This window comes from Salvelinus namaycush, unplaced genomic scaffold (assembly GCF_016432855.1).
Source record: "Salvelinus namaycush isolate Seneca unplaced genomic scaffold, SaNama_1.0 Scaffold2804, whole genome shotgun sequence".
NCBI classification, from domain to species: domain Eukaryota; kingdom Metazoa; phylum Chordata; class Actinopteri; order Salmoniformes; family Salmonidae; genus Salvelinus; species Salvelinus namaycush.
This window is the reverse complement of record NW_024059680.1, coordinates 20001-30000: the sequence shown is the minus strand read 5'-3', so window position 1 is coordinate 30000 and position 10000 is coordinate 20001. Positions and strand designations below refer to the sequence as shown.

Below are 10000 nucleotides of genomic sequence, written 5' to 3'. Positions count from 1 at the left end.
TCACCGTCCATCTGCATCTTGTTAAACCATGGGCCGGGCTCGCCGAAAAACACCCGGGACGTTATCTGATAAGAAGAGCAGGAGGTAGATGGGGAGGAAGGGGGAGAAGGGGTGAGTGGATGGAGAGAAGAGAGGGGGAGAGGGGAAGGAGAGGAGAGGGGGAGAGAGGAGAGATGAGTGTCATGGAGGTGAGAAAGAGAAGCATGTCTCCCCTGAAGACCCGGCTTATGGCACTACATTACCCATAATCCATCATGACAGCTCATGCCCAAAATTTGCAGCTACGCTTTACATACACAATACACTCCAACTCCCATCATGTGTGCAGGTAAATGCTAACCAGCGTGATACACCCTCCCCCCCACCCACTCACTGACTCACTCACTCACACACTCACACACTCACACACTCACACACTCACACACTCACACACTCACACACTCACACACTCACTCACTCACAGGCACATTGTCGAAGGTGATGTCGGTGACGTTGTTGTTAGGGCAGCTCTGCCAGGAGTTGTTGAGTCTGAACCCGAAGGCGCTGGTGTGTCGACCGTCCAGGGCAATGTACTTTCTGAAGGTGCAGTTCTGCACGTTGATGGGCCCGTCGTAGATCTGCATGCCGCGGATAGGGAAGTCACTGCAGGACAGACATACAGAGAGTCAGAAAGACCAGAGGGAGGGAGACAAGTTAGAGACAATGAGAGAGCGAGAGAGAACTTGACGGACAGACAGACCCTGGTCAAAAGTAGGGCACCAGGTAGGGAATAGGGTGCTATTTGGGACGCAGGCAAGATCATGGGTGCTTTGCGATGTTCCCAAGTGTGCCAGAGGGGACATCGTCATCTCTTTCAGAACACAGACAAGGCTCTGTGCTATCGGATATTGGATAACGACTGCATCTTGGGACCATTTTGTAACACTATGCAAAAGTTCAAATGTGGTTGCAAATGATATTTTTTTCTCCATATAGCATGTCATGTACAGAGACAGATGATGGATGACGGGCTTCTTTCACCCAGACAATAAAAGAATGTAAGATATGCACAAGTTGAGACATCATACTTTTAATCATACTTTCTGTCTGGCCAAGCACACAAAACGCTGAAAAGGGAAAAGTTGAAGGGGTTCATTTCAGCGTAAAATGTGAATGAGGAGAGGCGATACAAGGAGAGGAGGAGAAGGAGAAGGAGAAGGAGAAGGAGGAGGAGGAGGAGGAGGAGAGGAGGAGGGAGGAGGAGATGAGGAGGAGAAGGAGAAGGAGAAGGAGGGGGAGGAGGAGGAGGAGGAGGAGGAGGAGAATGAGGGGGAGGAGGAGAAGGACAAGGAGGAGGAGAAGGAGAAGGACAAGAAGGAAGAGGAGGAGAAGGACAAGGAGGAGGAGAAGGAGGACAAGGAGGAGGAGGAGGAGAAGGGAGATAAGAGAACAAGAAATTAACAGACAGAAGAGGAGAGAAAAGGGAGAGAGACACACGCAGTGTCTGTCTCTCTGTCTCTCTCTGTGTGTGTGTGTGTGGTGTGTGTTGTGTGTGTGTGTGTGTGTGTGTGTGTGTGTGTGTGTGTGTGTGTGTGTGTGTGTGTGTGTGGTGTGTGTGTGTGTGTGTGTGTATACGAGCCAACACTCACACTCCTCGAGGCAGGGTCCTCCCATTGAGGTCGGGTCCCCGGGACCCCAGATACGGTTGTCAGGAATGGGCATGCCCCTGTTGTCACTCTCCCCAACAAACAGACTGTTCTTCACCTCCTGACGAGAACCATCGTCATCAGGGAATGTACCACCACTACACAGACAGGGAAAGACAGAGAGAAAGTGACAGAGAGAAAGCGTTTGTGTGTGTGTTCATTTCATAGAAAAATACTTTTCATTTTTGTTGACTAAAATGTGATGAGACGAGAATTCCACGTGAGACTAATGGACATTTCATTTGACATCAAGCTCCTTTTCATCTGTTGTTTACAATCATAGGCATGCAGAATAATGTTTTGCAATCCTCTCATTGGTAGAATTGACATCTTTCAGTTGTGTGGACTAATTGAGCTGATCTGCCCGGCTCTCTCACACAGCTCCCAGGTGGTCACATCAGTCACTCGTCAATCTTCTGAGCTGATCTGCCCGGCTCTCTCACACAGCGCCCAGGTGGTCACATCAGTCGCTCGTCAATCTTCTGAGCTGATCTGCCCGGCTCTCTCACACAGCTCCCAGGTGGTCACATCAGTCACTCGTCAATCTTCTGAGCTGATCTGCCCGGCTCTCTCACACAGATCCCAGGTGGTCACATCAGTCATCGTCAATCTTCTGAGCTGATCTGCCCGGCTCTCTCACACAGCTCCCAGGTGGTCACATCAGTCACTCGTCAATCTTCTGAGCTGATCCCGGCTCTCTCACACAGCTCCCAGGTGGTCACATCAGTCACTCGTCAATCTTCTGAGCTGATCTGCCCGGCTCTCTCACACAGCTCCCAGGTGGTCACATCAGTCACTCGTCAATCTTCTGAGCTGATCTGCCCGGCTCTCTCACACAGATCCCAGGTGGTCACATTAGTTGCTCGTCAATCTTCTGAGCTGATCTGCCCGGCTCTCTCACACAGCTCCCAGGTGGTCACATCAGTCACTCGTCAATCTTCTGAGCTGATCTGCCCGGCTCTCTCACACAGCTCCCAGGTGGTCACATCAGTCACTCGTCAATCTTCTGAGCTGATCTGCCCGGCTCTCTCACACAGCGCCCAGGTGGTCACATCAGTCACTCGTCAATCTTCTGAGCTGATGCGAAGCCAGGACACTGGACTTGTAACTAAACTCAACTAGAAACGATCATTTACTCTCTCTTACTTTCATGTAGGCTACTTTTACTCTGATCACATCAGTATCTCTATATTGTTACTCATGAATCTGTTGCCGCTCTCGCAGCATTCTTGCGGTTGCTTGAATGTTAGGAGTACAGTAATACTTCTGTCATCTTTGGAGATGTAAAATTCTCCCCTTTTTAAAGAAAAAGCTTTTATTTACCCCCCTTAACGGTTATGATGTGGAGAAAATCAGAGACGTAAATTATTTAACATCTAGCCAAGGCTTTATAGCCTATATGATTAATTATGGCTGGCATTGGTTACAATCTGCCACAATATAAATGTTGCCAGCTCAGGTATACGAGGGGATGGTAGGTCTAGTTGGACAAGGCTATATGAATGTGCACATGATGGAAGTTAGAAGTAGCTGAAATATTCATTATTTCATAGATTATTTTGACTATTATGTGACTAAAATGGCTGTGACTAAAACTGTCTACAGTTTTAGTGTCAGATAATAACTGATAATAACTAACTGATAATAACTAAAACTAACGAAGGATGAAATGACTAAAATGTGACTAAAAGGTATTTTAAGACTAAAAATAAAACCAAATCTAAAATAGATGCCAAAGTTAACACTTTTGTGTGTGTTTTTGGTTTTACTAAAGTAAAACAAGAAAAATTCCCACAAGGAAAACGTCTATTTTTGGCTTAGGGGTTAGGTTCAGGGTTAAAATTAGGGTTAGAATTAGGGTTAAGTTTAGGGTTAAGGTTAGGTTAAGGGTTAGGGGTTAGCGAAATAGGATTTTGAATGGGAATCAATTGTTTGGTCTCCACAAGGATAGTAAAACAAATGTGCGTGTGTGTGAGTACGTGAGTGAGTGACTGTCAGAGAGTTTGTGTGGCCAAGAGAGCTAAAACGAATGTGTGGCCAAGAGAGCGTGTAAAAGTGTGTGAGTCTGTGCCAGTGTGTCTCTCTCTGAGAGTGTGACCTGGTTTCTGAAACCAGCTACAAACCATGCCCAGGCCCATATACCTAGAGATGCCACTTTCACACTCCCAAATTACTTTCACACTCTTTCAAAGTCTTTCTTTCCCACTGCATCATAAGCAGACGACCATATAAGGTGTTTCCAATTACTGCAACGGGGTCTTCTGCAGTCACCCGAAATACAAACATGAACCACACATGCACGCCGCACACACACACACACACACACACACACACACACACCACACACACACACACACACACCACACACACACACACACACACACACACACACACACACACACACACACACACACACACACACACACACACACCACAGGACACAAGATGTTATTAACATTAATGTCTTACCTAGCCAGTGTTAGGCCAATTCCATTATCAGCAAATCTGAGGAGAGAGAGAAACAGTTGTTAGAGCCAATCACATAGTAGACGGAACATTAGAATGAGAATATTACACAGACATGATCTGTTTCCGCATGTCAACAGTGTGTGTGTGTGTGTGTGTGTGTGGTGTGTGTGTGTGTGTGGTGTGTGTGTGTGTGTGTGTGTGTGTGTGTGTGTGTGTGTGTGTGTGTGTGTGTGTGTGTGTGTGTGTGTGTGTGTGTCTAATCACACACTGTTTGTCTAAAACTCCAAGGATAAGGTTGACATTGGAAATGTTGTCAAGGAAGCAAAGCAGCAACAGACTGAAGGTGAGAAAAACAATAGATGATTCAGTGTAAATGCTAGGGGATGTTTCTGACAGTTACTGCTGTGTTGAGTGCTAGACCTAGCAGTAGAAGCCTAGAGGTAAGCATGATAATTGGGGTGGCAGCACCATAGGACTGAGAGGGAGGTTAGAGACATAGCTAGTCAAAATGTAGCCCTTTTTCAAAGGCGTGAATGGTGTTATTTGTTAAGGTAGGTTACAGCTAAATATGTATTTGTTACAATCCACCTATCGCTCGATCCCTCCCTCCCACCTCTACCGCTCGCTCCCTCCCTCCCACCTCTACCGCTCGCTCCCTCCCTCCCACCTCTACCGCTCGCTCCTTCCCTCCCACCTCTACCGCTCGCTCCTTCCCTCCCACCTCTACCGCTGGCTCCTTCCCTCCCACCTCTACCGCTCGCTCCTCCCTCCCACCTCTACCGCTCGCTCCCTCCCTCCCACCTCTACCGCTCTCTCCCTCCCTCCCACCTCTACCGCTTCTCCTCCCTCCCACCTCTACCGCTCGCTCCTTCCCTCCCACCTCTACCGCTCGCTCCTTCCCTCCCATCTCTACCGCTCGCTCCCTCCCTCCCACCTCTACCGCTCGCTCCCTCCCTCCCACCTCTACCGCTCGCTCCCTCCCTCCCACCTCTACCGCTCGCTCCCTCCCTCCCACCTCTACCGCTCGCTCCCTCCCTCCCACCTCTACCGCTCGCTCCCTCCCTCCCACCTCTACCGCTCTCTCCCTCCCTCCCACCTCTACCGCTCGCTCCTTCCCTCCCACCTCTACCGCTCTCTCCCTCCCTCCACCTCTACCGCTCGCTCCCTCCCTCCCACCTCTACCGCTCGCTCCCTCCCTCCCACCTCTACCGCTCGCTCCCTCCCTCCCACCTCTACCGCTCGCTCCCTCCCTCCCACCTCTACCGCTCTCTCCCTCCCTCCCACCTCTACCGCTCGCTCCTTCCCTCCCACCTCTACCGCTCTCTCCCTCCCTCCCATCTCTACCGCTCGCTCCCTCCCTCCCACCTCTACCGCTCCCTCCCTCCCACCTCTACCGCTCGCGCCCTCCCACCTCTACCGCTCGCTCCCTCCCTCCTCTACCGCTCGCCCCTTCCCTCCCTCCCACCTTTACCGCTCGCTCCCTCCCTCCCTCCCTCCCACCTCTACCGCTCGCTCCCTCCCTCCCACCTCTACCGCTCGATCCCTCCCTCCCACCTCTACCGCTCGCTCCTTCTCTCCCACCTCTACCGCTCGCTCCCTCCCTCCCACCTCTACCGCTCGCTCCCTCCCTCCCACCTCTACCGCTCGCTCTCCCTCCCACCTCTACCGCTCGCTCCCTCCCTCCCACCTCTACCGCTCGCTCCCTCCCTCCCACCTCTACCGCTCGCTCCCTCCCTCCCACCTCTACCGCTCTCTCCCTCCCTCCCACCTCTACCGCTCGCTCCTTCCCTCCCACCTCTACCGCTCTCTCCCTCCCTCCCACCTCTACCGCTCGCTCCCCCCTCCCACCTCTACCGCTCGCTCCCTCCCTCCCACCTCTACCGCTCGCTCCCTCCCTCCCACCTCTACCGCTCGCTCCCTCCCTCCCACCTCTACGCTCGCTCCCACCTCTACCGCTCTCTCCCTCCCTCCCACCTCTACCGCTCGCTGCTTCCCTCCCACCTCTACCGCTCTCTCCCTCCCTCCCACCTCTACCGCTCGCTCCCTCCCTCCCACCTCTACCGCTCGCTCCCTCCCTCCCACCTCTACCGCTCGCTCCCTCCCTCCCACCTCTACCGCTCGCTCCCTCCCTCCCACCTCTACCGCTCGCTCCCTCCCTCCTCTACCGCTCGCCCTTCCCTCCCTCCCACCTTACCGCTCGCTCCCCCCTCCCTCCCACCTCTACCGCTCGCTCCCTCCCTCCCTCCTCCCACCTCTACCGCTCGCTCCCTCCCCCACCTCTACCGCTCGATCCCTCCCTCCCAGCTCTACCGCTCGCTCCTCCCTCCACCTCTACCGCTCGATCCCTCCCTCCCACCTCTACCGCTCGCTCCCTCCTCCCACCTCTACCGCTCGATCCCTCCCTCCCACCTCTACCGCTCGATCCCTCCCTCCCACCTCTACCGCTCGCTCCCTTCTCTCCCACCTCTACCGCTCGCTCCCTCCCTCCCACCTCTACCGCTCATCCCTCCCTCCCACCTCTACCGCTCGATCCCTCCCTCCCACCTCTACCGCCGATCCCTCCCTCCCACCTCTACCGCTCGATCCCTCCCTCCCACCTCTACCGCTCGCTCCCTCCCTCCCACCTCTACCGCTCGCTCCTCCTCCCACCTCTACCGCTCGCTCCCTCCCTCCCACCTCTACCGCTCGCTCCCTCCCTCCCACCTCTACCGCTCGCTCCCTCCCTCCCACCTCTACCGCTCGCTCCTCCCTCCCACCTCTACCGCTCGCTCCCTCTCCCACCTCTACCGCTCGCTCCTCCCTCCCACCTCTACCGCTCGCTCCCTCCCTCACACCTCTACCGCTCGCTCCCTCCCTCACCCCCCCACCTCTACCGCTCGCTCCCTCCCTCCCACCTCTACCGCTCGCTCCTCCCTCCCACTCTACCGCGCGATCCCTCCCTCCCACCTCTACCGCTCGATCCCTCCCTCCCACCTCTACCGCTCGATCCCTCCCTCCCACCTCTACCGCCGCTCTTCCCTCCCAGCTCTACGCTCGATCCTCCCCACACCTCTACCGCTCGCTCCCTCCCTCCCACCTCTACCGCTCGCTCCCTCCCTCCCACCTCTACCGCTCATCCCTCCCTCCCACCTCTACGCGCGATCCCTCCCTCCCACCTCTACCGCTCGTCCCTCCCTCCCACCTCTACCGCTCGATCCCCTCCCTCCCACCTCTACCGCTCGATCCCTCCCTCCCACCTCTACCGCTCGCTCCTTCCTCCCACCTCTACCGCTCGCTCCCTCCCTCCCACCTCTACCGCTCGCCCTCCCTCCCACCTCTACCGCTCGCTCCCTCCCTCCCACCTCTACCGCTCGCTCCCTCCCTCCCACCTCTACCGCTCGCTCCCTCCCTCCCACCTCTACCGCTCTCTCCTCCCTCCCACCTCTACCGCTCGCTCCTCCCTCCCACCTCTACCGCTCGCTCCCTCCCTCCACCTCTACCGCTCGCTCCCTCCCTCCCACCTCTACCGCTCGCTCCCTCCCTCCCACCTCTACCGCACTCTCCCTCCCTCCCACCTCTACCGCTCGCTCCTTCCCTCCCACCTCTACCGCTCTCTCCCTCCCTCCCATCTCTACCGCTCGCTCCCTCCCTCCCACCTCTACCGCTCGCTCCCTCCCTCCCACCTCTACCGCTCCCTCCCTCCCACCTCTACCGCTCGCTCCCCCCTCCCACCTCTACCGCTCGCTCCCTCCCTCCTCTACCGCTCGCCCCTTCCCTCCCTCCCACCTTTTACCGCTCGCTCCCTCCCTCCCTCCCTCCCACCTCTACCGCTCGCTCCCTCCCTCCCACCTCTACCGCTCGATCCCTCCCTCCCACCTCTACCGCTCGCTCCTTCTCTCCCACCTCTACCGCTCGCTCCCTCCCTCCCACCTCTACCGCTCGCTCCCTCCCTCCCACCTCTACCGCTCGCTCCCTCCCTCCACCTCTACCGCTCGCTCCCTCCCTCCCACCTCTACCGCTCGCTCCCTCCCTCCCACCTCTACCGCTCGCTCCCTCCCTCCCACCTCTACCGCTCTCTCCCTCCCTCCCACCTCTACCGCTCGCCTTCCTCCCACCTCTACCGCTCTCCCTCCCCCACCTCTACCGCTCGCTCCCTCCCTCCCACCTCTACCGCTCGCTCCCTCCCTCCCACCTCTACCGCTCGCTCCCTCCCTCCCACCTCTACCGCTCGCTCCCACCTCTACCGCTCTCTCCCTCCCTCCCACCTCTACCGCTCGCTGCTTCCCTCCCACCTCTACCGCTCTCCTCACCCTCCCTCCCACCTCTACAGCTCGCTCACACTCCCTCCCACCTCTACCCCGCTCGGCTCCCTCCCTCCCACCTCTACCGCTCGCGGGTCCCCTCCCTCCCACCTATGACCGCTCGGCTCCCTCCCTCCCACCTCTACCGCTCGCTCCCTCCCTCCTCTACCGATCGCCCCTTCCCTCCCCTCCCACCTTTTACCGGCTCGCGATCCCTCCCTCCCTCCCACCTCATACCGCGTCGCAGTCCCTCCCTCCCTCCCCCTCCCACCTCCTCACCGCTCGCTCCCTCCTCCCAACCTTTACCGCCTCGATCCCCGTCCCTCTCACAGACTCTATCCGCTCGCTCCCTCCCTCACACCTCTACCGCGCTCGCAGTCCCCTCCCTCCCACCTCCTACCGCTCGCTCCCTCCTTCCCACCTCTACCGCTCGAAGTCCCTCCCTCCCACCTCTACCGCCTCGATTCCCTCCCTCCCACCTCGACCCGCTCGCTCCTTCTCTCCCAGCTCTACCCGCTCGCTCCCTCCCTCCCCACCTCTACCGCTCATTCCCTCCCTCCCACCTCTACCGCTCGATCCCTCCCTCCCACCTCTACCGCTCGATCCCTCCCTCCCACCTCTACCGCTCGATCCCTCCCTCCCACCTCTACCGCTCGATCCCTCCCTCCCACCTCTACCGCTCGCTCCTTCTCTCCCACCTCTACCGCTCGCTCCCTCCCTCCCACCTCTACCGCTCGCTCCCCTCCCTCCCACCTCTACCGCTCGCTCCCTCCCTCCCACCTCTACCGCTCGCTCCCTCCCTCCCACCTCTACCGCTCGCTCCCTCCCTCCCACCTCTACCGCTCGCTCCCTCCCTCACACCTCTACCGCTCGCTCCCTCCCTCACACCTCTACCGCTCGCTCCCTCCCTCACACCTCTACCGCTCGCTCCCTCCCTCCCACCTCTACCGCTCGATCCCTCCCTCCCACCTCTACCGCTCGATCCCTCCCTCCCACCTCTACCGCTCGATCCCCTCCCTCCCACCTCTACCGCTCGCTCCTTCTCTCCCAGCTCTACCGCTCGCTCCCTCCCTCACACCTCTACCGCTCGCTCCCTCCCTCCCACCTCTACCGCTCGTTCCCTCCCTCCCACCTCTACCGCTCATTCCCTCCCTCCCACCTCTAACGCTCGATCCCTCCCCTCCCACCTCTACCGCTCGATCCCCTCCCTCCCACCTCTACCGCTCGATCCCTCCCCTCCCACCTCTACCGCTCGATCCCTCCCCTCCCACCTCTACCGCTCGCTCCTTCTCTCCCACCTCTACCGCTCGCTCCCTCCCTCCCACCTCTACCCGCTCGCTCCCTCCCTCCCCACCTCTACCGCTCGCTCCCTCCCTCCCACCTCTACCGCTCGCTCCCTCCCTCCCACCTCTACCGCTCGCTCCCTCCCTCCCACCTCTACCGCTCGCTCCCTCCCTCCCACCTCTACCGCTCGCTCCCTCCCCTCCCACCTCTACCGCTCGTTCCTTCCCTCCCACCTCTACCGCCTCGAATCCTTCCCTCCCACCTCTACCGCCGCTCCCTCCC

At 58.1% G+C, this 10000-nt stretch overlaps 1 pseudogene; it reads right to left on the bottom strand.

The window, feature by feature from the left end:
- Window positions 1-10000, bottom strand: part of LOC120039577 — a 28596-nt pseudogene that overhangs the window by 838 nt on the left and 17758 nt on the right.